At 44.2% G+C, this 27,645-nt stretch overlaps 1 protein-coding gene across 1 annotated transcript in view; it reads left to right on the top strand.

Moving 5' to 3' along the window:
• The window catches only part of PDE3A (phosphodiesterase 3A), a 233,816-nt gene that overhangs the window by 108,159 nt on the left and 98,012 nt on the right, over positions 1–27,645 (top strand).

The raw sequence follows: 27,645 nt of genomic DNA, 5'->3' as shown, positions 1-27,645 counted from the left end.
TTCCATTTTTATTTTATCATTGTGTTATAATTGCATCATATTGATCCATTAAGCGAGTTGTATATAGAATAACTGTATCTTCATCAGGATGGAGGATAGGTTGTGTCACGGTGCTGAAGTATATATCGGAGACACAACGCGGCCGCCAAGACGCTTAGTCCTGAGTGTAGGACGTGATTGACAAAGCTGAAGCCGGTGGATTGGAAAACGTAGAATAGTGAGGGATGAAGATGTTGAAAAAGAAGCAAACAAAGCTCAAATCATTGAAGCACCAACAGAGAATTCCTGATTAAGTCTGCATACAGGTGTAGTATAGTAAGCTGGGTACATGCTACAAATAATTCATGCAATTATTGAGCAGATCTCACAATAAACGACAGTTTGGTCAGATTTTGCATTATTGTGTACTCTTCCTCGATTATGTTTTATCATACAAATACACATCCCATCTAGTAATTTTGGTTTCCTAAAATCACGATCAATGATGGAACGGTGTGGGGCAAATATGGCAGTGTGTATGCATCCACTACCAGCAGTGTAGGCAGATGTCTGTACAGTGTACAGACCAATAGAGAGATACAGAATTAGGCACAAGTGAGGGGAGGGAAATAGGGTAATATTTAGGATTAATGGTATGACTTACAAAAAAGTCACCTGGTGTATATGGTTTATGAATCTATAACAGAATCAAAATTGTAATATCCACACAATATATGCAGCCTGAATTGCATAGTGTCCTCTCTGCAGTTGTCCTTCCTATTAGTATCAATCCAGAGTATTTGTCTCCTAATTACAAGACGTAGGCTTATTGATAAAGTCCGGTGTAAAAATACTCTCTGTCCTCTCTCCATCAGTGTATGACATGCAAATTGGAAAGAGAGGAAAAACTAGATATATAGCATACTTGCCAACTCTCCCGGAATGTCCGGGAGACTCCCGCATTTTGTGAGAGTCTCCCGGACTCCCGGGCGAGTGTGGCAATCTCCCGAATTCTGCCCACTTCACTAGGAAGTGCCCCACTTCCTAGTGAAGTGGGCAGAATTAGATCCCAAACGCCGCGATTCCCGGTGAATCGCGGCGTTTGGCCCCGCCCCCTGTGACGGCATGACGCAAATTGCGTCATTTGACAGCGGGGGCGGGGCCGAAATGACGCGATTTCGGCCACCCCGCCCCTTCACGCCCCCCTCCACTGGCTGGCTCCCGGAAGGGAGCTGAAGAAAGTAGGTAAGTATGATATATAGTAAAGTACCGCTAGGTACGTTTATTGAACAACGCATTAAAAAACCAAATACAATCACATTTTAACATGTGCGATAGATCTTTGAAAGGTATCGTTAAGAATCTCTGCGACTGGAGTGAACACCTTTCCTGCTACGCGAAGGGATGTATCCGCACGGCTTGTCAATCGCGGCTCCGTACTGCAGTCAGGGGAACTCCATGACTTCGCTGGATGCTGCTAGGCAGCCATTCTTGGGGATCCAACGCGTTTCGTCATCAATTATGGCTTTATCAGGGTTTATGAAGTCTCATAGTAAGCGTCTCAGGATGGTGTCGCAATTTAGGCTGCATATCCTGTGTGGATATTACAATTTCGATGTGCATATATTATACTTTCCAATCTGTTATAGATTCATACACCATATACACCAGGTGACTTGCTTGTAAATCATCAGTACAAATTGATAATTCATACAATTAATTCTAAATATTACCCTATTCCCCTCCCCTCACTTGCGCCTAATCCTATATCTCTCTGTTGGTTTTCACTTTGTGGGGGTTTTTCAGACTTACCCCCGATTAGGATAGTGGCAGCATCCACCACCCTTCCCCGAGCCTAGAGATCGTTATATGATCTTGTAGAGCGCACAGAATCTTTTCAGCAGATGCTGACGAGAGATGAAGTGCTCAGATCTGAAGGTAAGTTGTGTAGGTATGTACACAGGTGTATAGTGTATACACAGGTGTGTAGGTATGTACACAGGTGTATAGTGTATACACAGGTGTGTAGGTATGTACACAGGTGTATAGTGTATACACAGGTGTGTAGGTATGTACACAGGTGTATAGTGTATACACAGGTGTGTAGGTATGTACACAGGTGTATAGTGTATACACAGGTGTGTAGGTATGTACACAGGTGTATAGTGTATACACAGGTGTGTAGGTATGTACACAGGTGTATAGTGTATACACAGGTGTGTAGGTATGTACACAGGTGTATAGTGTATACACAGGTGTGTATGTATGTACACAGGTGTACAGTGTATACACAGGTGTGTAGGTATGTACACAGGTGTACAGTGTATACACAGGTGTGTAGGTATGTACACAGGTGTACAGTGTATACACAGGTGTGTAGGTATGTACACAGGTGTATAGTGTATACACAGGTGTGTAGGTATGTATACAGGTGTACAGTGTATACACAGGTGTGTAGGTATGTACACAGGTATATAGTGTATACACAGGTGGGTAGGTATGTACACAGGTGTATAGTGTATACACAGGTGTGTAGGTATGTACACAGGTGTATAGTGTATACACAGGTGTGTAGGTATGTAAACAGAAATCGGCTGCTCATCGGGACTTTCAGTCGTTGGTAAAATTGTTACTGAAATCACATCTACAGTCATTTCCTGTAGTGTGTACCCAGCTTTAGTCCTAAGTGACTGGACCTTTAGCAAAGTGCTGATTGCAGTAAGTGAAAATGAATGTGCAGTTGCCGATGTGGATGGTGCGCTGCCACCTGTCTTCTGTAGCTGGTATTGTGCTGGATCCTCCTCCCCTAATTTATTACATTTAGTCTTACTGCAGGATATCACTGGTAATTGTTTCTCTGCCTACAGTAACATACTAATGTGTCATAGGGCGGCCTCTGAGACACATGGTCTATGAGTATTATACCAGGGCTGTGCGTTGTCTGAGACACATGGTCTATGAGTATTATACCAGGGGCTGTGCGTTGTCTGAGACACATGGTCTATGAGTATTATACCGGGGCTGTGCGTTGTCTGAGACACATGGTCTATGAGTATTATACCAGCGGCTGTGCGTTGTCTGAGACACATGGTCTATGAGTATTATACCAGGGGCTGTGCGTTGTCTGAGACACATGGTCTATGAGTATTATACCAGGGGCTGTGCGTTGTCTGAGACACATGGTCTATGAGTATTATACCAGGGGCTGTGCGTTGTCTGAGAGACATGGTCTATGAGTATTATACCAGGGGCTGTGCGTTGTCTGAGACACATGGTCTATGAGTATTATACCAGGGGCTGTGCGTTGTCTGAGAGACATGGTCTATGAGTATTATACCAGGGGCTGTTCATTGTCTGAGAGACATGGTCTATGAGTATTATACCAGGGGCTGTGCGTTGTCTGAGAGACATGGTCTATGAGTATTATACCAGGGGCTGTGCGTTGTCTGAGACACATGGTCTATGAGTATTATACCAGGGGCTGTGCGTTGTCTGAGACACATGGTCTATGAGTATTATACCAGGGGCTGTGTGTTGTCTGAGACACATGGTCTATGAGTATTATACCAAGGCTGTGCGTTGTCTGAGAGACATGGTCTATGAGTATTATACCAGGGGCTGTTCATTGTCTGAGAGACATGGTCTATGAGTATTATACCAGGGGCTGTGCGTTGTCTGAGAGACATGGTCTATGAGTATTATACCAGGGGCTGTGCGTTGTCTGAGACACATGGTCTATGAGTATTATACCAGGGGCTGTGCGTTGTCTGAGACACATGGTCTATGAGTATTATACCAGGGGCTGTGCGTTGTCTGAGAGACATGGTCTATGAGTATTATACCAGGGGCTGTGCGTTGTCTGAGACACATGGTCTATGAGTATTATACCGGGGGCTGTTCATTGTCTGAGAGACATGGTCTATGAGTATTATACCAGGGGCTGTGCGTAGTCTGAGAGACATGGTCTATGAGTATTATACCAGGGGCTGTGCGTTGTCTGAGACACATGGTCTATGAGTATTATACCAGGGGCTGTTCATTGTCTGAGACACATGGTCTATGAGTATTATACCAGGGGCTGTGCGTTGTCTGAGAGACATGGTCTATGAGTATTATACCAGGGGCTGTTCATTGTCTGAGAGACATGGTCTATGAGTATTATACCAGGGGCTGTGCGTTGTCTGAGAGACATGGTCTATGAGTATTATACCAGGGGTTGTGCGTTGTCTGAGACACATGGTCTATGAGTATTATACCAGGGGCTGTGCGTTGTCTGAGACACATGGTCTATGAGTATTATACCGGGGCTGTGCGTTGTCTGAGACACATGGTCTATGAGTATTATACCGGGGCTGTGCGTTGTCTGAGACACATGGTCTATGAGTATTATACCAGGGGCTGTGTGTTGTCTGAGAGACATGGTCTATGAGTATTATACCAGGGCTGTGCGTTGTCTTAGAGACATGGTCTATGAGTATTATACCAGCGGCCGTGCCTTGTCTGAGAGACATGGTCTATGAGTATTATACCGGGGCTGTGCGTTGTCTGAGACACATGGTCTATGAGCATTATACCAGGACTGTGCATTGTCTGAGAGACATGGTCTATGAGTATTATACCATTGGCTGTTCATTGTCTGAGAGACATGTTCTATGAGTATTATACCAGGACTGTGCATTGTCTGAGAGACATGGTCTATGAGTATTATACCAGGGGCTGTTCATTGTCTGAGAGACATGTTCTATGAGTATTATACCAGGGCTGTGCGTTGTCTGAGACACATGGTCTATGAGCATTATACCAGGGCTGTGCGTTGTCTGAGACACATGGTCTATGAGTATTATACCAGGGGCTGTGCGTTGTCTGAGAGACATGGTCTATGAGTATTATACCGGGGCTGTGCGTTGTCTGAGAGACATGGTCTATGAGTATTATACCAGGGGCTGTGCGTTGTCTGAGAGACATGGTCTATGAGTATTATACCAGGGGCTGTGTGTTGTCTGAGACACATGGTCTATGAGTATTATACCGGGGGCTGTGCGTTGTCTGAGACACATGGTCTATGAGTATTATACCGGGGCTGTACGTTGTCTGAGAGACATGGTCTATGAGTATTATACCAGGGCTGTGCGTTGTCTGAGACACATGGTCTATGAGTATTATACCAGGGCTGTGCGTTGTCTGAGACACATGGTCTATGAGTATTATACCAGGGCTGTGCGTTGTCTGAGACACATGGTCTATGAGTATTATACCAGGGGCTGTGCGTTGTCTGAGACACATGGTCTATGAGTATTATACCGGGGGCTGTGCGTTGTCTGAGACACATGGTCTATGAGTATTATACCAGGGGCTGTGCGTTGTCTGAGACACATGGTCTATGAGTATTATACCAGGGGCTGTGCGTTGTCTGAGAGACATGGTCTATGAGTATTATACCAGGGGCTGTGCGTTGTCTGAGACACATGGTCTATGAGTATTATACCGGGGGCTGTTCATTGTCTGAGAGACATGGTCTATGAGTATTATACCAGGGGCTGTGCGTAGTCTGAGAGACATGGTCTATGAGTATTATACCAGGGGCTGTGCGTTGTCTGAGACACATGGTCTATGAGTATTATACCAGGGGCTGTTCATTGTCTGAGACACATGGTCTATGAGTATTATACCAGGGGCTGTGCGTTGTCTGAGAGACATGGTCTATGAGTATTATACCAGGGGCTGTTCATTGTCTGAGAGACATGGTCTATGAGTATTATACCAGGGGCTGTGCGTTGTCTGAGAGACATGGTCTATGAGTATTATACCAGGGGTTGTGCGTTGTCTGAGACACATGGTCTATGAGTATTATACCAGGGGCTGTGCGTTGTCTGAGACACATGGTCTATGAGTATTATACCGGGGCTGTGCGTTGTCTGAGACACATGGTCTATGAGTATTATACCGGGGCTGTGCGTTGTCTGAGACACATGGTCTATGAGTATTATACCAGGGGCTGTGTGTTGTCTGAGAGACATGGTCTATGAGTATTATACCAGGGCTGTGCGTTGTCTTAGAGACATGGTCTATGAGTATTATACCAGCGGCCGTGCCTTGTCTGAGAGACATGGTCTATGAGTATTATACCGGGGCTGTGCGTTGTCTGAGACACATGGTCTATGAGCATTATACCAGGACTGTGCATTGTCTGAGAGACATGGTCTATGAGTATTATACCAGGGGCTGTTCATTGTCTGAGAGACATGTTCTATGAGTATTATACCAGGACTGTGCATTGTCTGAGAGACATGGTCTATGAGTATTATACCAGGGGCTGTTCATTGTCTGAGAGACATGTTCTATGAGTATTATACCAGGGCTGTGCGTTGTCTGAGACACATGGTCTATGAGCATTATACCAGGGCTGTGCGTTGTCTGAGACACATGGTCTATGAGTATTATACCAGGGGCTGTGCGTTGTCTGAGAGACATGGTCTATGAGTATTATACCGGGGCTGTGCGTTGTCTGAGAGACATGGTCTATGAGTATTATACCAGTGGCTGTGCGTTGTCTGAGAGACATGGTCTATGAGTATTATACCAGGGGCTGTGTGTTGTCTGAGACACATGGTCTATGAGTATTATACCGGGGGCTGTGCGTTGTCTGAGACACATGGTCTATGAGTATTATACCGGGGCTGTACGTTGTCTGAGAGACATGGTCTATGAGTATTATACCAGGGCTGTGCGTTGTCTGAGACACATGGTCTATGAGTATTATACCAGGGCTGTGCGTTGTCTGAGACACATGGTCTATGAGTATTATACCAGGGGCTGTGCGTTGTCTGAGACACATGGTCTATGAGTATTATACCGGGGGCTGTGCGTTGTCTGAGACACATGGTCTATGAGTATTATACCAGGGGCTGTGCGTTGTCTGAGACACATGGTCTATGAGTATTATACCAGGGGCTGTGCGTTGTCTGAGAGACATGGTCTATGAGTATTATACCAGGGGCTGTGCGTTGTCTGAGACACATGGTCTATGAGTATTATACCGGGGGCTGTTCATTGTCTGAGAGACATGGTCTATGAGTATTATACCAGGGGCTGTGCGTAGTCTGAGAGACATGGTCTATGAGTATTATACCAGGGGCTGTGCGTTGTCTGAGACACATGGTCTATGAGTATTATACCAGGGGCTGTTCATTGTCTGAGACACATGGTCTATGAGTATTATACCAGGGGCTGTGCGTTGTCTGAGAGACATGGTCTATGAGTATTATACCAGGGGCTGTTCATTGTCTGAGAGACATGGTCTATGAGTATTATACCAGGGGCTGTGCGTTGTCTGAGAGACATGGTCTATGAGTATTATACCAGGGGTTGTGCGTTGTCTGAGACACATGGTCTATGAGTATTATACCAGGGGCTGTGCGTTGTCTGAGACACATGGTCTATGAGTATTATACCGGGGCTGTGCGTTGTCTGAGACACATGGTCTATGAGTATTATACCGGGGCTGTGCGTTGTCTGAGACACATGGTCTATGAGTATTATACCAGGGGCTGTGTGTTGTCTGAGAGACATGGTCTATGAGTATTATACCAGGGCTGTGCGTTGTCTTAGAGACATGGTCTATGAGTATTATACCAGCGGCCGTGCCTTGTCTGAGAGACATGGTCTATGAGTATTATACCGGGGCTGTGCGTTGTCTGAGACACATGGTCTATGAGCATTATACCAGGACTGTGCATTGTCTGAGAGACATGGTCTATGAGTATTATACCAGGGGCTGTGCGTTGTCTGAGACACATGGTCTATGAGTATTATACCGGGGGCTGTGCGTTGTCTGAGACACATGGTCTATGAGTATTATACCAGGGGCTGTGCGTTGTCTGAGACACATGGTCTATGAGTATTATACCAGGGGCTGTGCGTTGTCTGAGAGACATGGTCTATGAGTATTATACCAGGGGCTGTGCGTTGTCTGAGACACATGGTCTATGAGTATTATACCGGGGGCTGTTCATTGTCTGAGAGACATGGTCTATGAGTATTATACCAGGGGCTGTGCGTAGTCTGAGAGACATGGTCTATGAGTATTATACCAGGGGCTGTGCGTTGTCTGAGACACATGGTCTATGAGTATTATACCAGGGGCTGTTCATTGTCTGAGACACATGGTCTATGAGTATTATACCAGGGGCTGTGCGTTGTCTGAGAGACATGGTCTATGAGTATTATACCAGGGGCTGTTCATTGTCTGAGAGACATGGTCTATGAGTATTATACCAGGGGCTGTGCGTTGTCTGAGAGACATGGTCTATGAGTATTATACCAGGGGTTGTGCGTTGTCTGAGACACATGGTCTATGAGTATTATACCAGGGGCTGTGCGTTGTCTGAGACACATGGTCTATGAGTATTATACCGGGGCTGTGCGTTGTCTGAGACACATGGTCTATGAGTATTATACCGGGGCTGTGCGTTGTCTGAGACACATGGTCTATGAGTATTATACCAGGGGCTGTGTGTTGTCTGAGAGACATGGTCTATGAGTATTATACCAGGGCTGTGCGTTGTCTTAGAGACATGGTCTATGAGTATTATACCAGCGGCCGTGCCTTGTCTGAGAGACATGGTCTATGAGTATTATACCGGGGCTGTGCGTTGTCTGAGACACATGGTCTATGAGCATTATACCAGGACTGTGCATTGTCTGAGAGACATGGTCTATGAGTATTATACCAGGGGCTGTTCATTGTCTGAGAGACATGTTCTATGAGTATTATACCAGGACTGTGCATTGTCTGAGAGACATGGTCTATGAGTATTATACCAGGGGCTGTGCGTTGTCTGAGAGACATGGTCTATGAGTATTATACCGGGGCTGTGCGTTGTCTGAGAGACATGTTCTATGAGTATTATACCAGGGCTGTGCGTTGTCTGAGACACATGGTCTATGAGCATTATACCAGGGCTGTGCGTTGTCTGAGACACATGGTCTATGAGTATTATACCAGGGGCTGTGCGTTGTCTGAGAGACATGGTCTATGAGTATTATACCGGGGCTGTGCGTTGTCTGAGAGACATGGTCTATGAGTATTATACCAGTGGCTGTGCGTTGTCTGAGAGACATGGTCTATGAGTATTATACCAGGGGCTGTGTGTTGTCTGAGACACATGGTCTATGAGTATTATACCGGGGGCTGTGCGTTGTCTGAGACACATGGTCTATGAGTATTATACCGGGGCTGTACGTTGTCTGAGAGACATGGTCTATGAGTATTATACCAGGGCTGTGCGTTGTCTGAGACACATGGTCTATGAGTATTATACCAGGGCTGTGCGTTGTCTGAGACACATGGTCTATGAGTATTATACCAGGGCTGTGCGTTGTCTGAGACACATGGTCTATGAGTATTATACCAGGGGCTGTGCGTTGTCTGAGACACATGGTCTATGAGTAATTTACCGGGGGCTGTGCGTTGTCTGAGACACATGGTCTATGAGTATTATACCGGGGGCTGTGCGTTGTCTGAGACACATGGTCTATGAGTATTATACCAGGGGCTGTGTGTTGTCTGAGACACATGGTCTATGAGTATTATACCAGGGGCTGTGCGTTGTCTGAGACACATGGTCTATGAGTATTATACCAGGGGCTGTGCGTTGTTTGAGACACATGGTCTATGAGTATTATACCAGGGGCTGTGCGTTGTCTGAGACACATGGTCTATGAGTATTATACCAGGGGCTGTGCGTTGTTTGAGACACATGGTCTATGAGTATTATACCGGGGGCTGTGCGTTGTCTGAGAGACATGGTCTATGAGTATTATACCGGGGGCTGTGCGTTGTCTGAGACACATGGTCTATGAGTATTATACCAGGGGCTGTGTGTTGTCTGAGACACATGGTCTATGAGTATTATACCAGGGGCTGTGCGTTGTTTGAGACACATGGTCTATGAGTATTATACCGGGGGCTGTGCGTTGTCTGAGAGACATGGTCTATGAGTATTATACCGGGGGCTGTGCGTTGTCTGAGACACATGGTCTATGAGTATTATACCAGGGGCTGTGTGTTGTCTGAGACACATGGTCTATGAGTATTATACCAGGGGCTGTGCGTTGTTTGAGACACATGGTCTATGAGTATTATACCAGGGTTGTGCGTTGTCTGAGAGACGATCAGTTCCAGAATGGATATATATTTACATAATATATTGTCGAGGGGCTGACGTGATTCTGTGATACAAGATTTTGATATTAATGTAACCACAGTTACACAGCATCATTGGGTGTCTTAGTGAGCAGCGCACAATGTGTTTATATTGTGTAACATGTTTTTTTATTTTAATTTCTGTCGATTACAAATAGAGGATCAATTTTGGATTTTATACTATATTAGGGTCCCTGTAACATTATACTGGGACCTCTGAGGTGGCAAATTTGCAACTCCAGGGGATTTAGATTTTCTACATTAGCTCAGTACCCGATACCCGGGGATCTGAGAAGAGCCTCAATGCTTTACAGCTTGGGGTAATCCCTGGGAGGGAGAACTACACTTCTACTTCCCACAGAGGCTTGAACCCTGCTCTGACCGGGCCGCAGCTAGTTCCTAGTATGGCAGAGGGTCCCCACAATGTGGGTTCCTTTGTTATTGTGTGTTCCAGCTCCGCCTGTCTGGCCTGATATAGGGGGACCCCACACTCAGTGCCCCCTCTGCTTTAGCAGAAACTAGCCCATGCTACATAGTACAGGTACAGATAAGGATTTTAGGGGGTAATACTCATTATTTGTTAAATTCTACACAAGGTTTGCCTGGTAGGAAGGCTCCCTCCACGGATTAGGGATTTTGTCCCGATTCGTTGACAGTTGGGGGACATGTCCCACTGATTTGTCATTTTGTTATTTGCATGAACTGTATAGGACACAAGATTCTCTGTATTTTACATCACACGTCTTCTCCATCTCTTAGGCAGATCGTACATTTACTGCACATTCTAATGAGATCCCCAGGCAGCTAAGGAAGGGAGTTATCCATATAAAGCCATATACAGGACATCAGTGCCATCTATATGCCTAAATCCAGACATAGCAGCTGGTAACAGGAAACAGGGGTACGGACAGACCTCTGTGTCTATGCTGCATACAGGTAACAGGTAACAGGGGTACGGACAGGCCTGTCTCTGTCTATGCTGCATACAGGTAACAGGTAACAGGGGTACGGACAGGCCTGTCTCTGTCTATGCTGCATACAGGTAACAGGTAACAGGGGTACGGACAGGCCTGTCTCTGTCTATGCTGCATACAGGTAACAGGTAACAGGGGTACGGACAGGCCTGTCTCTGTCTATGCTGCATACAGGTAACAGGGGTACGGACAGGCCTGTCTCTGTCTATGCTGCATACAGGTAACAGGTAACAGGGGTACGGACAGGCCTGTCTCTGTCTATGCTGCATACAGGTAACAGGTAACAGGGGTACGGACAGGCCTGTCGCTGTCTATGCTGCATACAGGTAACAGGTAACAGGGGTACGGACAGGCCTGTCTCTGTCTATGCTGCATACAGGTAACAGGTAACGGGTATGGACAGGCCTGTCTCTGTCTATGCTGCTACTAACTTACAGTGCAGTTAGAATTGTAAAAGTGGAAAAAATATATATTTCATTCTGGCAGCATATATATAAAATCACATTTGAATATCTCCCCTATAATAACATCTATGGCGGAGCAAAGTGTCACATTTTCCAAAACCACCTCTGTAAAATCACAGGGGGGACAACCCGGGACATAGGGACAGTTCTGCCTTAATTAATTTCAACATTTTTTCTCCTAAAATGCTATTTGAATTTTCATTATTTATGCCTTAAATTAATCACAGCAGTGAGGGGAGATCGGGATTTTATTACATGGATATAATACATGGCACACCTAGCCTATATTCAGCTTGTAACAGTCTGATTAGTCCAGCCCGTCATGCCCAAAATCTGCCCCTGCGCACACTGCCATATTGGCCCACAATTCCACGATCATACTGTATAATTATCTGTAAAACTGCAGCAACAGGTCTGAACCTTCCCTATGTCATAAATAATCTTTATTAACTTTGTAATGGACACATGGGGTAAACTTATTACACCCAACCATAATATTTTGTAGAAAATAATTGCGCTTGGAATATCCCATATAAGTTTCTTCGTGATGACATTTCAGGGCTGCCATGTTCCCAGACAGACGCTTCAAGCGTTATAGGGATTCAGGCAGCCTGTGGCTCTCCAGGGGTTGTGGAGCGCTACAGATCACCAAAGGCTGTCTACCTGCTCGTATATATGGCACGTTTGTGGCTGGATATGTGTGTACTGGGGACAGTGTGTGTGTCATAGTCATTGACATCACGGTTGCTAGACACCAGGAAACAATGTCACAGCAGAGAGGTCACAGAAACAATGCATCAGCATCTCCGGCCTTTCAGTGTTCCTGACCATTAGTCCCACTAGTTAGCCATTGACTATTTTAATCCAGGAATGATTAGAAATACTTGGCTGAGTTACAGAATGCAGTGATGTAAGAAATAACTCTGATCTTACTGTAAGCTTCCATAGACAACTTAGGCAGTGGATAGGCAGAAGAGGAGGTTTCCTGGTGTGGTTAGACAGAAGAGGAGGCTTCCTGGTGTGAATAGGCAGAGGAGGAGGCTTCCTGGTGTGGATAGGCAGAAGAGGAGGCTTCCTGGTGTGGATAGGCAGAAGAGGAGGCTTCCTGATGTGGTTAAGCAGAAGAGGAGGCTTCATGGTGTGGTTAAGCAGAAGAGGAGGCTTCCTTGTGTGAATAGGCAGAAGAGGAGGCTTCCTGGTGTGGATAGGCAGAAGAGGAGGCTTCTGGTGTGGATAGGCAGAAGAGGAGGCTTCCTGGTGTGACTAGGCAGAAGAGGAGGCTTCCTGGTGTGGTTAGGCAGAAGAGGAGGCTTCCTGGTGTGAATAGGCAAAAAAATGAGGCTTCCTGGTGTGAATAGGCAGAAGAGGAGGCTTCCTGGTATGGATAGGCAGAAGAGGAGGCTTCCTGGTGTGGATAGGCAGAAGAGGAGGCTTCCTGGTGTGGTTAAACAGAAGAGGAGGCTTCCTGGTGTGGTTAAACAGAAGAGGAGGCTTCCTGGTGTGAATAGGCAGAAGAGGAGGCTTCCTGGTGTAGATAGGCAGAAGAGGAGGCTTCCTGGTGTGGATAGGCAGAAGAGGAGGCTTCCTGGTGTGGATAGGCAGAAGAAGATTCTTCCTGGTGTGGATAGGCAGAAGATGAGGCTTCCTGGTGTTGATAGGCTGAAGAGGAGGCTTCCTGGTGTGGTTAGAAAGAAGAGAGGACTTCCTGGTATGATTAGGTAGAAGAGAAGGCTCACTGGTGTGGAGAGGCAGAAGGGAAGGCTCCCCAATGTACAGGGGACACAGAGGGACGACTAGACACATCCGAAACTTCCTGGCAGAGGAATTCCTCTGCATTTACACAATCTGCCAATTTATTGCTTGTAGAGAAGGTGGCTTCACAACTTTGCTCCATGCAGTGACATCAAACAGGGTCTTTAGAAGCCAGGCTACAGAACTAAGCCATGACTTATATGGAACCATTCACAGATGGTACACATAAATGTATTCCTGATGGGAATTACACTAGCATAGACTGCACTATATTGTCCCATCAGGATGGTACCCAGGTCACAATAATTCTGTGCATGAGGTGAGTGAAACTGCAAAATATCTTAGATTTACCTGGATATAACTTTAAAACTAACAAGATAAATTTATACCTATAGTAAGATGATGCAAGATAAAAACATAACCCTTTAAACACATTAATTGGTTTTATCTAGCCTATGGTATACATTTTATAAAAAACATAAAGAATGAGAATAAACAGAGATCAGCCAATAGTAAGTCCTGTTCTGCATTTCTGTGCTAAATGCATAAAAATAAATGAGGAAATAAATTAAATTAATCTACCATAGGTTGCATAATGGTAGATCAGTGACGAATTGATTGTTGGCGAAATAAGTGAAAACATTAAACAGTAATGATAATTAATTAGTTACAGTGTATAATGGTCTTGTTTCTTTACTAAACTAGAGATAGAGATTTGAGATAGGGAACATTAAATGAAGAGACTGTTAATCCACTTGGTAAGTAAACCATAGAAGGCTCAGGGAAAGGAAGTGACCAGAATGAGTTTGGTCTGTTGATTGAAAGGCCGTTGTGGGACATTTATCATGCAATGGAATTGTGGACACATGATTGAGGATGCCATGGGCTAAGTGTTTAGCACTTCTGCCTTACAGCACTGGAGTCATGAGTTCAATTCCTGACCATGGCCTTATCTGTGAGAAGTTTGTATGTTCTTCCCGTGTTTTTGTGGGTTTCCTCTGGGTGCTCCGGTTTCCTCCCACACTCCAAAAAACATACTGGTAGGTTAATTGGCTGCTTACAAAAATTGACCCTAATCTGTGTGTCTCTGTCTGTGTGTGCGTATGTTAGGGAATTTAGACTGTAAGCTCTAAAGGGGCAGGGACTGATGTGAGTTCTCTGTACAGAGCTGCGGAATTAGTGGCGCTATATAAATAAATGGTAATAATAATAATAATAATAATCTGTAAAAGCCCTTTGAGGACTGTATTAATGAAATATGAGGTTAATAAATGGGTAGTGTCCAGGTCAACCATCATAGATAATATTGAATTCTGTGTAAGTAAGGTTTAATGATTAGGGTGATAAGTTTATCGATGTGTTGCTAGGTTATAAGGCCAACAATATGTGGCCTAATAGGGATATGTGGCAGCTCTTACTGATGGACCAAGGTGTGGTGTAAGCTGCTGATGTGTTGCATAACGGGATTTGCTGATGTTTCCTTCAGCTCCAGAAATGAAGCACATTATGACATGATGAGGTCTTTGTAGGATGTAATTTTGATAGGATGTCTGTTTATGATGGGATCACAGTTTAATATCTCCTGGAAATGGAAACGAGATAGTGAATCAGCTGTCTGGCTTGAAGATCCTGAGATATGAGAGCAACTTATGAGTCATTCCTTGGTGAGGGAAATCCAGGTCAGTCTCAGTGGAAATATTAAGATGTAAAGGGATGAAGAGCAGTTTGTGTTGAGGATGTGAGAAGTCGCTACACTATGGTGTCTGAGAAGAGGGGAACCACTTGATTAGACCAGAGGTGCTACAAAGCATCATCTAGAGGCATCTACAGATCAATGAGTGTGGAGGAGTTCTTAGTCTTTGTAGGTTGCTGAGGAACTAAATTTTGTGGAGGTGATGGAGAAGACATTTGTGAAATTAGGAGAAAGTACAGGTGATAATAAGGAATTTAAATTCCACTGACTGAGAAAAATAACACACGGAGAGATACTTTGTGAACTGCGATTGTTGAATTCTGGAAAATGTATATGATTGGTACCAGCTCTAAGGGGTATGGGGTAAAGGAGCAACCTTGGAGATTAAATACAATACAAAAAACTAAGATGTCCAAGAAGAGATTATAATTCCAGTTTTGTTCTTAAATCCTAGCAGGAAAAATAGGTCAGTAGTTCCTAATCCTCTCAAGTTTATCTTGGAGAAGATGGACTTCCATTTAACGGTATACAAGAGAAGGCTGATGCATTCTAGTGATGGCCACCGTCCTGTGATTTTCTCCTCTGAGACAGATATTTGCAGTTCCTGAAAAAGAGCAGAAAGTTTGGAAATGTTGAGGGGTACAATGAAAATATTATGAGGATGTAACAGTGATTCATAAGTAGCCAGCAGAGGATTTCAGCAAAATGTCAAACAATTTTGGACTGCTTTTAGGTCCGAAAGTCGGACAGATAACAAAGTAGTTGTTGTTGTTGTATTTGATCCTGTGGATGTGCCAGTGAGTGGTGGGTAGGCATCTATAAGTATGGGGATGAGTAGTGTTTAACAGAGAGGACATTAATACTGACCTAACCTCAGCAGCCAGGCCTACTTATGTCCTACAGGATTCTCAAAACACTTTCTCATCTGTTTCAGGTACATTTAACCCTTGCAAGATTCCTCAAGCACAAACAACCCAAATTTCTTTGCAATATAAAAATTGGTACATTTAATCCTCAGTTGCATTCCAAAAGACTGCTATTCCTGATTTTGTATTATTACTTTCTTTGTTACTCCTACTTAAAATAATCAAATATAAAGGGGTGATTAGTTTCTTTTCATCTTTGGCATTTCTTTTACTTCTAGACATGTTCCAGGTGTGGTGGTTTGGCCCATGTATTGTAATATATCTAAAGTAGCCCACACACATGATCATCCTGCCGCTTGACCCGTGGGTCATCTACTGACCATATATTATGCAATGCCCCGTAACGATCCTCTCCATTTCAATAGGCTCATAATCAGAGATTGTTACCAATTGCAGCCCACATTTTGGGTGTTTCATAAGCTGCCTAAAGAGGTGAGATTTTAGGGAACACTTGAAGGTTTGGGGGCTGGAGGAAAGTCTTGTTTAGGAGTGAGTTTACTGGAGAAACATTGGCCTTTTGCTGTGCAGGTGATGTACATACACCCATAACACAGTATGGAGGAAGCTGAGCTGTATGTCTTTTCCATCTGTTTCTGAGGATTATATATTTTCCATCTGTTTTCTGAGTTTTGTGTCTTTTCCATTGCCTAGTATGAAATGACGATCCATAATGGAAGGAGAACAAGAAAGAATGTTGATACCATGCTGGGGGGGTGGAGGAGGGGACTGGAGGAGAGTGGCTTTCAAGGGAATATAGTTGATGTTGATGACTCTGGAGAGATTGTAAAGTGGAAGATGAATTTGTAATCATTCCAAGGGCTATGTGGGAGGTCTTGTGGTGCAAGGTTCTCAATTCTGCTGAAGCAGTCAATAGAATTCAGCTTGCCAGAGTGGTAGCTGGACAAGGCTGAGTTATTTCATTAGCTTAAGGAAGGACCAGTTTGTTAAGAAGGTTGGTGTTGAAGTTGGATGTTCTAGTTTTGCGGAGAAACCTTGACACCTGGAGATTGGTGTTTGGATTTCTAAGAGCTAAGTTGAGGGGAAATGAGTATTATATAGATTTGGCAGAGGTGGTTGCTGATTATGGAAAGAATAATGCTTAGCGGTATGGATTGTGATGGTGTGGAAGATTGTATTGAAGAACCTATGAAGGAAACAAAGGGTAACATAGAATAATAAGTATGGAGACTGTTAAGAAGAATGAAGCTGAACTATTGAATTGGATGACTTGTGCTAGAGATATCTGCGACTTAAAGGGCCAAGGGAAAAATCGAAGGTAATCATTGAGGCTTGGAACCAAAATAATACAGAGGGATCCACCAATGGAGGAAGTCGACAGTTTGAGTAAGGCCAACATAAATGGAGAGGAGGGGAAATAAAATGAAGTATAGAGGAGGAAGGAGGTGAGAGTGAAGTTACCTCTAATAAAAGACACAATAGTGTAGTTGGCAGAGTTGCCAACTCTCAGAAACAGCTGCCACAGTTAACGTGGCACTTTGACTGTAAGACTGTTGGAATGAGTAGTCATCAAGCAGTATGATGATAAAAGTGGCGGCTGAAATACATAAAATTAAATTACTTTATTTGACAAGAGATGAAATCGGAAGTGACGGAGTAGTTAATCTGAGAATTGGCAATGCTGAATTTGAGGAAATGAGAACAGATGGTAAGGAAGTAGTTGGATTAATGGATTAAAGAGTCGGGAGTGGAATTGGCTTTTTTACAAGTGAAGAGGGTTGTTTTTTTCATTTAGAACATTTATTTAGGTAAAAGGGAACATAGAGAACAGATTTATACTACTCTTCAAAAGAGGATTTGTAAACTAAATAGTGATTTATTTTACTGTAAAAGTCTTGTCTGACTGCAGCCCTCACTAACTAAACTTCCTAATGGTCTAAGAGAAGACATGTACTAGAAACGGTGGGAATGTCGTGGCGGGTGCTTTGGAATAAGAAGAAATAACCAGTGAGTGATTGCTTAGAGGTAATGGTAGGAAAAGGAAAGCCGGTTGACGGGAGAGGAAAATGGCATGGGCGAAGGAAGGAGGGGTAAGAAGTGAGGAAGCGGAGAGCAGATAAAGGAACATATGAACTGGAGTCAGAAGATGAGGGCATGCAGGGCTTTGAGGTGGTCATGTGGACAGTGGGACGAGGTGGAAGAAGAGCTTCAGCAGGCATGAGGGATAGTGATGAGAGGCTGAGTATAAGTAGGTACCCAGCAGAGGTGGAACTATCTTGATAGTAGAGTGTGCACCTCCCCATCCAAAGCCTGTGCAGCAGCAGTGGATCTGCAGGCAATTTCTCACTGCCTCCAGCTTACCTCTAGTGATAAGCTCCAAGTGGTTAATAATAAGCTACTATAAAAGCATCTATGGACCGATCAGTACAGGGAGCTCCAGTAAGCTGGAGCAAATGAGAAATTGTACATGGAGCCCTTAGAACATTGTCCTCAGGGGTCCACAAGTGTCTCGTCATGACCCTGTACTCAGCCCCTCCCACAACTGTTGGCCATGTGTTACAATGCTATTTAGTATCAGTGTATATTTACATCATATTATACAAACTCTACATTATCTCTGTGTGTACAACCTTTGCTTTACAGCACCCTCCTGATCTAATGGTAAATATTCAGCTTAGAGTAGATGTTGATTTTACTTATGTTAACTTAGAGGTTTCAAATTTTACTAAGTGTAGAATGCAGCTCATCTATATAAGAACAACAGAAATACATCTTGTTCCCTTTCAAAGTAAATAAAGAATATTTTAAAACCTATACGCAAAAACATTTGCTAAATATGACAGTAATCTGACCACTTTTCATGCATTTCTAAACTAGCTTTCATGTTGGAAACACATTTTCAAAGGGAAAATTGTTACATATATATATATATACAGTAGTTGAAGTGGATATTTAGAAGTGACAGTATGGTAAATGTAACTGGAGGGCCAAGGGCTGAAGCTTTAGGGATTTTGATAGTTTACAATTCATTTTAGCCCTAATTGTAGATGTTTTAATACTATTTAATAAAAATGCATATTAAGTGATATCACATCCCCATAGATTGTAGGCTGCGAGCAGGACCCTCTCACCTCTTTGTCTGTTTTACCCAGTTTGTTTATTACTCTGTTTGTCCCCAATTGTAAAGCGCTACGGAATTTGCTGGCGCTATATAAATAGATGTTGATGATGATGATGATGATTCTAATGGGCTTGGATCATCAAGGAATGCAATTTCTGATACGTGCCATATTTTGCGTAAAATCAGCAATGTCCAATTCAACTTGGAGCACAAAGGCCACTTACAACAGGCGATGATTTAATTGGTGGAACGGGGAGGGGACATTACATATGTACAGTAAGGAGGCGCCAGGCTCCAGGGCACGCTGCAGCGTCTGATCCAAGCTTTGGGCATCTCTCAGGTACGTGATGTTCTGTCCTATCACTGGCTCCAGCTACAGGTCAGGTGTAAGTGCTGATTACTAGTGATGACGGCTGTGTATACAGCTACAGGTCAGGTGTAAGTGCTGATTACTAGTGATGACGGCTGTGTATACAGCTACAGGTCAGGTGTAAGTGCTGATTACTAGTGATGACGGCTGTGTATACAGCTACAGGTCAGGTGTAAGTGCTGATTACTAGTGATGACGGCTGTGTATACAGCTACAGGTCAGGTGTAAGTGCTGATTACTAGTGATGACGGCTGTGTATACAGCTACAGGTCAGGTATAAGTGCTGATTACTAGTGATGACGGCTGTGTATACAGCTACAGGTCAGGTGTAAGCGCTGATTACTAGTGATGGCGGCTGTGTATACAGCTACAGGTCAGGTGTAAGTGCTGATTACTAGTGATGACGGCTGTGTATACAGCTACAGGTCAGGTGTAAGTGCTGATTACTAGTGATGACGGCTGTGTATACAGCTACAGGTCAGGTGTAAGTGCTGATTACTAGTGATGACGGCTGTGTATACAGCTACAGGTCAGGTGTAAGTGCTGATTACTAGTGATGACGGCTGTGTATACAGCTACAGGTCAGGTGTAAGTGCTGATTACTAGTGATGACGGCTGTGTATACAGCTACAGGTCAGGTGTAAGTGCTGATTACTAGTGATGACGGCTGTGTATACAGCTACAGGTCAGGTGTAAGTGCTGATTACTAGTGATGACGGCTGTGTATACAGCTACAGGTCAGGTGTAAGTGCTGATTACTGGTGATGACGGCTGTGTATACAGCTACAGGTCAGGTGTAAGTGCTGATTACTAGTGATGACGGCTGTGTATACAGCTACAGGTCAGGTGTAAGTGCTGATTACTAGTGATGACGGCTGTGTATACAGCTACAGGTCAGGTGTAAGTGCTGATTACTAGTGATGACGGCTGTGTATACAGCTACAGGTCAGGTGTAAGTGCTGATTACTAGTGATGACGGCTGTGTATACAGCTACAGGTCAGGTGTAAGTGCTGATTACTAGTGATGACGGCTGTGTACCAGCTACAGGTCAGGTGTAAGTGCTGATTACTAGTGATGACGGCTGTGTATACAGCTACAGGTCAGGTGTAAGTGCTGATTACTAGTGATGACGGCTGTGTATACAGCTACAGGTCAGGTATAAGTGCTGATTACTAGTGATGACGGCTGTGTATACAGCTACAGGTCAGGTGTAAGCGCTGATTACTAGTGATGGCGGCTGTGTATACAGCTACAGGTCAGGTGTAAGTGCTGATTACTAGTGATGACGGCTGTGTATACAGCTACAGGTCAGGTGTAAGTGCTGATTACTAGTGATGACGGCTGTGTATACAGCTACAGGTCAGGTGTAAGTGCTGATTACTAGTGATGACGGCTGTGTATACAGCTACAGGTCAGGTGTAAGTGCTGATTACTAGTGATGACGGCTGTGTATACAGCTACAGGTCAGGTGTAAGTGCTGATTACTAGTGATGACGGCTGTGTATACAGCTACAGGTCAGGTGTAAGTGCTGATTACTAGTGATGACGGCTGTGTATACAGCTACAGGTCAGGTGTAAGTGCTGATTACTAGTGATGACGGCTGTGTATACAGCTACAGGTCAGGTGTAAGTGCTGATTACTGGTGATGACGGCTGTGTATACAGCTACAGGTCAGGTGTAAGTGCTGATTACTAGTGATGACGGCTGTGTATACAGCTACAGGTCAGGTGTAAGTGCTGATTACTAGTGATGACGGCTGTGTATACAGCTACAGGTCAGGTGTAAGTGCTGATTACTAGTGATGACGGCTGTGTATACAGCTACAGGTCAGGTGTAAGTGCTGATTACTAGTGATGACGGCTGTGTATACAGCTACAGGTCAGGTGTAAGTGCTGATTACTAGTGATGACGGCTGTGTATACAGCTACAGGTCAGGTGTAAGTGCTGATTACTGGTGATGACGGCTGTGTATACAGCTACAGGTCAGGTGTAAGTGCTGATTACTAGTGATGACGGCTGTGTATACAGCTACAGGTCAGGTGTAAGCGCTGATTACTAGTGATGACGGCTGTGTATACAGCTACAGGTCAGGTGTAAGCGCTGATTACTAGTGATGACGGCTGTGTATACAGCTACAGGTCAGGTGTAAGTGCTGATTACTGGTGATGACGGCTGTGTATACAGCTACAGGTCAGGTGTAAGTGCTGATTACTAGTGATGACGGCTGTGTATACAGCTACAGGTCAGGTGTAAGTGCTGATTACTAGTGATGACGGCTGTGTATACAGCTACAGGTCAGGTGTAAGTGCTGATTACTAGTGATGACGGCTGTGTATACAGCTACAGGTCAGGTGTAAGTGCTGATTACTAGTGATGACGGCTGTGTATACAGCTACAGGTCAGGTGTAAGTGCTGATTACTAGTGATGACGGCTGTGTATACAGCTACAGGTCAGGTGTAAGTGCTGATTACTAGTGATGACGGCTGTGTATACAGCTACAGGTCAGGTGTAAGTGCTGATTACTAGTGATGACGGCTGTGTATACAGCTACAGGTCAGGTGTAAGTGCTGATTACTAGTGATGACGGCTGTGTATACAGCTACAGGTCAGGTGTAAGTGCTGATTACTAGTGATGACGGCTGTGTATACAGCTACAGGTCAGGTGTAAGTGCTGATTACTAGTGATGCCGGCTGTGTATACAGCTACAGGTCAGGTGTAAGTGCTGATTACTAGTGATGACGGCTGTGTATACAGCTACAGGTCAGGTGTAAGTGCTGATTACTGGTGATGACGGCTGTGTATACAGCTACAGGTCAGGTGTAAGTGCTGATTACTGGTGATGACGGCTGTGTATACAGCTACAGGTCAGGTGTAAGTGCTGATTACTAGTGATGACGGCTGTGTATACAGCTACAGGTCAGGTGTAAGTGCTGATTACTAGTGATGACGGCTGTGTATACAGCTACAGGTCAGGTGTAAGTGCTGATTACTAGTGATGACGGCTGTGTATACAGCTACAGGTCAGGTGTAAGTGCTGATTACTAGTGATGACGGCTGTGTATACAGCTACAGGTCAGGTGTAAGTGCTGATTACTGGTGATGACGGCTGTGTATACAGCTACAGGTCAGGTGTAAGTGCTGATTACTGGTGATGACGGCTGTGTATACAGCTACAGGTCAGGTGTAAGTGCTGATTACTAGTGATGACGGCTGTGTATACAGCTACAGGTCAGGTGTAAGCGCTGATTACTAGTGATGACGGCTGTGTATACAGCTACAGGTCAGGTGTAAGCGCTGATTACTAGTGATGACGGCTGTGTATACAGCTACAGGTCAGGTGTAAGTGCTGATTACTGGTGATGACGGCTGTGTATACAGCTACAGGTCAGGTGTAAGTGCTGATTACTAGTGATGACGGCTGTGTATACAGCTACAGGTCAGGTGTAAGTGCTGATTACTAGTGATGACGGCTGTGTATACAGCTACAGGTCAGGTGTAAGTGCTGATTACTAGTGATGACGGCTGTGTATACAGCTACAGGTCAGGTATAAGTGCTGATTACTAGTGATGACGGCTGTGTATACAGCTACAGGTCAGGTGTAAGTGCTGATTACTAGTGATGACGGCTGTGTATACAGCTACAGGTCAGGTGTAAGTGCTGATTACTAGTGATGGCGGCTGTGTATACAGCTACAGGTCAGGTGTAAGTGCTGATTACTAGTGATGGCGGCTGTGTATACAGCTACAGGTCAGGTGTAAGTGCTGATTACTAGTGATGACGGCTGTGTATACAGCTACAGGTCAGGTGTAAGTGCTGATTACTAGTGATGACGGCTGTGTATACAGCTACAGGTCAGGTGTAGGTGCGGATTACTGGTGATGACGGCTGTGTATACAGCTAGAACATGTGTCTGCAATCAGCAGCAGCTGTAACAATGTATTTTATGTACAGGAGACATTAATAACATCCTAATAAATGTATTTCATGGGGAAAAATATATATTTTTGTCTATTTCTTAATGTTTTCTCATCAATGACTATATTATTAATAGGAGACATTATCTGAAATTATCATTAACTGAATAGTTTTTTTTCTTGTGACTTTACATTCCACATACACTATATGGAAAATGTATTCCGATGCTTGACCATTACACCAACAGGGACTGTAATGACATTATATTCAATACATATACTTTAATATGGAGTTGGTTCCCCTTCTGCAGTGATAACAGCTTCCACTCTTCTTGGAAGGCTCCACAAGATGTTGGAGTGTTTCTGTGGGAATTTGTGCCCATTCATTCTGTAGAGCATTTATGAGGTCAGGCACTGATGTTGGAGGAGAAGACCTGGCTCACAATCTCCGTTCCAGTTCATCCCAGAGGTGATCGATGGGGTTGAGGTCAGGGCTCTGTGAGGACCAGGCAAGTTCTTCCACACCGAACTCATCAAACCATGTCTTTGTAGTCCTTGCTGTGTGCACTGGGGCACAGTCATGGTGGGATAGAAAAGGGCCTTCCCCAAACTGTTGCCACACAGTTGATAGCATAGTATTGTCCAAAATGACTTGGTATGCGGAAGCATTAAGATTGCCCTGCACTGGAGATAAGGGGCCTAGCCCAAACCCTGAAAAACAGTCCCATACCGTTATCCCTCCTCCACCAAACTTCACAGTTGGCATAATGCAGTCAGGCAGGTAACGTTCTCCACCAAACCCAGACTCACACATCTGACTGCCAAACAGAGAAGTGTGATTTGTCCCTCCACAGAACACGCTCCCACTGCTCCACAGTCCAGTGTCAGTGTGCTTTACACCACTCCATCCGATGCTTGGCATTGGTCTTGGTGATGTGAGTCTGCATGCAGCTGCTCGGCCATGGAAACCCATCCATTAAGCTCCCGCCACACAGTATTTGTGCTACATTAATGTCAGTGGAAGTTCAGAACTCTTCAGCTATGGAATCAGCAGAGTGTTGGCGACTTTTGCTCACCATGAGCCTTAGCAGTCGTTGACCCTGCTCTGTGATTTACGTGGTCTTCCGCTTCGTGGCCGAGTTGCTGTTGTTCCTAAACGCTTCCACTTTCTAATAATATCACTTACAGTTGACCGTGGAATATCCAGCAGGGATGAAATTTCATAAACTGTCTTATTACAAAAGTGGCATCTATCACAGTACCACGCTTGCAGTAGCTCTTCAGAACGACCCATTGTGTATCACAAATGTTCGCAAGTGGAGACTGTATGGCTGGTGCTTGATTTTATACACCTCTGGCAACGGGTTTGATTGAAACACCTCAATTTAATAATTAACAGTGTATGGATTGGACGTATCCTGCAGTGTATTGTCTGTTGAAGCAGAGCGGTCCTAGACCCATATTCATCACCAGACGTATGTTTATATCCGCTCCTTGTTGAATACGGACGTGCTCATCTCTGATGTACGAAGATTTTTTTCTTAAAGGCACATTACCTTAGTTTTGCATTCCTTGATGAATAAGGCCTAGTCTCTCTTTGCATGTTATTAAATGGTGTTAAAAGGCAACTAAAAATTAGGCATAGTTGCCTACTCTCCAGGAATGTCCGGGAGACTCCTGAATTTCTGGACTCCCAGGAGAGGAGGAAACCTCCATGATCCTGGCCACTATGTTTAGGTAAGTGGTGGGGGCGGGGCTTCTGATGCGATTTGCGTGACATTGTGGCCCGCCTCCTGTCATTATAGGCTATAATTGATTATGCAAGTTTAGGGGGTAGGGCCAAATGGCGCGGTTCGCCCTACATGCCACGTGTGTCTTCCACGTCTCCTATGTAACACACACACATGGGACAGAGACTGAGGATAGCAGCCATCATGCAGGGTTCTGGCTCTCTCAGTAATGTACCTGTCTGTGTCCTGAGATAGATGCTGAGTAATGGAACTTTCCTGGTTTGTTTATTCTGCTGAGGTTTGTCAGAAAATCTGGTGAATCAACTTGTATTTTACAGTGTATCTTTATCATTGACCAAGTTCTACAAGTGGCAGCCATGTTTCTGGAGCCTAAAATGCACTGACGTCTATTTAAACAACTCAATCATTGTGGTTTCTTTATTGGAGACAAATTTGATTGTGACAATTCATCATCAAGTGGTGAGCTAGACTGAAAAGCATATATATATATATATATATATATATATATATATATGTATATATATATATATATATGTGGCAGTCTCCCGGACATTCCGGGAGAGTGGGCAAGTATGACCAAGGGGTTATCGCTAGTGGAAAACCTCGTCAGCGCTAACTTTGGTGGCAGCACATTTAGTGCCGACAATACTTGTTCCGTTATTACCATCCTGAGAAGAAAGTTAATGAGAAAAATGGTCTATTGTTTAAATAAAGCCCTTTTGTTAAGTGATCAGTATTTTTTTAATTACCTTTTAAAATTTCCACTCTATTTGTTAAGTATTATTTTTAATTTTAGTTTATTGCCAAGTGACACTGAGACCCAGGTCTAGCCGGATGGCACATGAGCATATTGGCAGAGTATGGAAGCAGTAAGTTAACCCTTACCGTTTCAGGGACAGTATCGCCTGAGCGACGCTTAGCTGTTGTGGGCGGGTTTTATTCAAAAACATATTTTCATCATTGTCGACGCTTAATAGGCCCCAGAAATCTAACCCTCAGCATCTCACCAACAATAATAGCGTCTCCGTTACGTAAACACACGGGGATGGTATCCGATTAGCCGGGATAACTCTACGCGCCTTCTACAGATCTGTCGTCGGAGGCTCCATTTTTTATAATGGAAAGAATGTTTCCTCTGCATGTTACTGTTTACTTATCACAATTGTCACACGGTGAGGCCGACGAACGAGAGGCTGTATCGCTGACTTACTCACCTATAAATATTTTCCACTCGTGCTGAGATTTCTCTCCATGGTAATGGGCGCTCGCTCGCTGCCACAAAGTGAATCTTAACCTCTCCGGCGTTGGGATCGTACTTTGGTTTACATATCTCTCTGTGTTTACCTCAGCTTACATTAACGGTCTACTGACATTTGTTGGGACTTGGCAAAGTCAAACTTTTAACCGACTGAACTATTTTAACCCATCCTGTGCCAGATTATTTTACTCGGAAGCAGAAGATACTTCTAAGAAAGTTTTGCTCCTGTCTTAAAATTTTCTGTAAAAATTCAGTAAAATCTATAAAATATGATTTTTATGCACGGATCACCTCGTTCTTTGCATATTTGCCCGTGTTAAAATTAGTGGAAGCCGGTGCCTGATTAAGGGGCACATTTATCATTCATCGGCAGAAATGAGAAATAGTTATCAATCCTTATCGCATGGATAAGGATTGATCTATTTCTCAAATTTATTAAAAATGAAACACAGAAACCGCAGTTCCGAAAACTGCTGTTTCTGTGATAAAAAAAATCATACTTACCCCCCCTCTTCGGGACGCGCTGTCTCTAGGATCTCCTTCACGGCATCTTCGTTTCTCTTCTTCTTTCCATTGCGCATGTGCAGTTCCACAATTCTGCGAGCGGTGAGTGACACGGAGGGATCATGTGATCCCTCCACACATGCGCTGTCCAGCTCTGCTCTTCGGAGCTGACAGCACTGAGATTTTTCATTTATGATAATAAACGCCAGCTTCAGCTGGTACATTATCAAGACAAGTTTCCGAAAAAAATGTTTTTTAGGAACTAGTTAGATTGCGGCTGGGAGCAGTCACCATAATGTTGAATGGTGACTGCTCCCGAAAACGTAGAGGAGTGCAAAGCAGCAGATATCCATGATATCTGCTGCGATGCACCTTTCATAAATATGCGGAGGACACGGAGGCACCTTAATTACTCGGTAAAAGCACTACCGTGCTTTCTTAAATATGCCCCTAAATCTTCCATGAGTCCTTCTTTCCGATTCTGTTTCCACTGAAAGTAATCATCACCATCTCCATTTATATAGCACCAACAATGCTGCAGCGCTGTACAGAGAACTCACTCACATCAGTCCCTGTCCCATTGGAGCTTACAGTAAGACCTCCCTAACACACACACACACACACACACACACACACAGATAAACACAGACACACACATATACACACACACAGACACACACACACACACAGACACATACATACACACACAGACAGACAGACACACACACACACACACACACACACAGATACACACACACACAGACAGACACAC

The sequence above is a fragment of the Mixophyes fleayi genome, chromosome 4 (genome assembly GCF_038048845.1).
Source record: "Mixophyes fleayi isolate aMixFle1 chromosome 4, aMixFle1.hap1, whole genome shotgun sequence".
NCBI classification, from domain to species: Eukaryota; Metazoa; Chordata; class Amphibia; order Anura; family Limnodynastidae; genus Mixophyes; species Mixophyes fleayi.
This window is presented reverse-complemented; position numbering and strand designations above follow the sequence as displayed.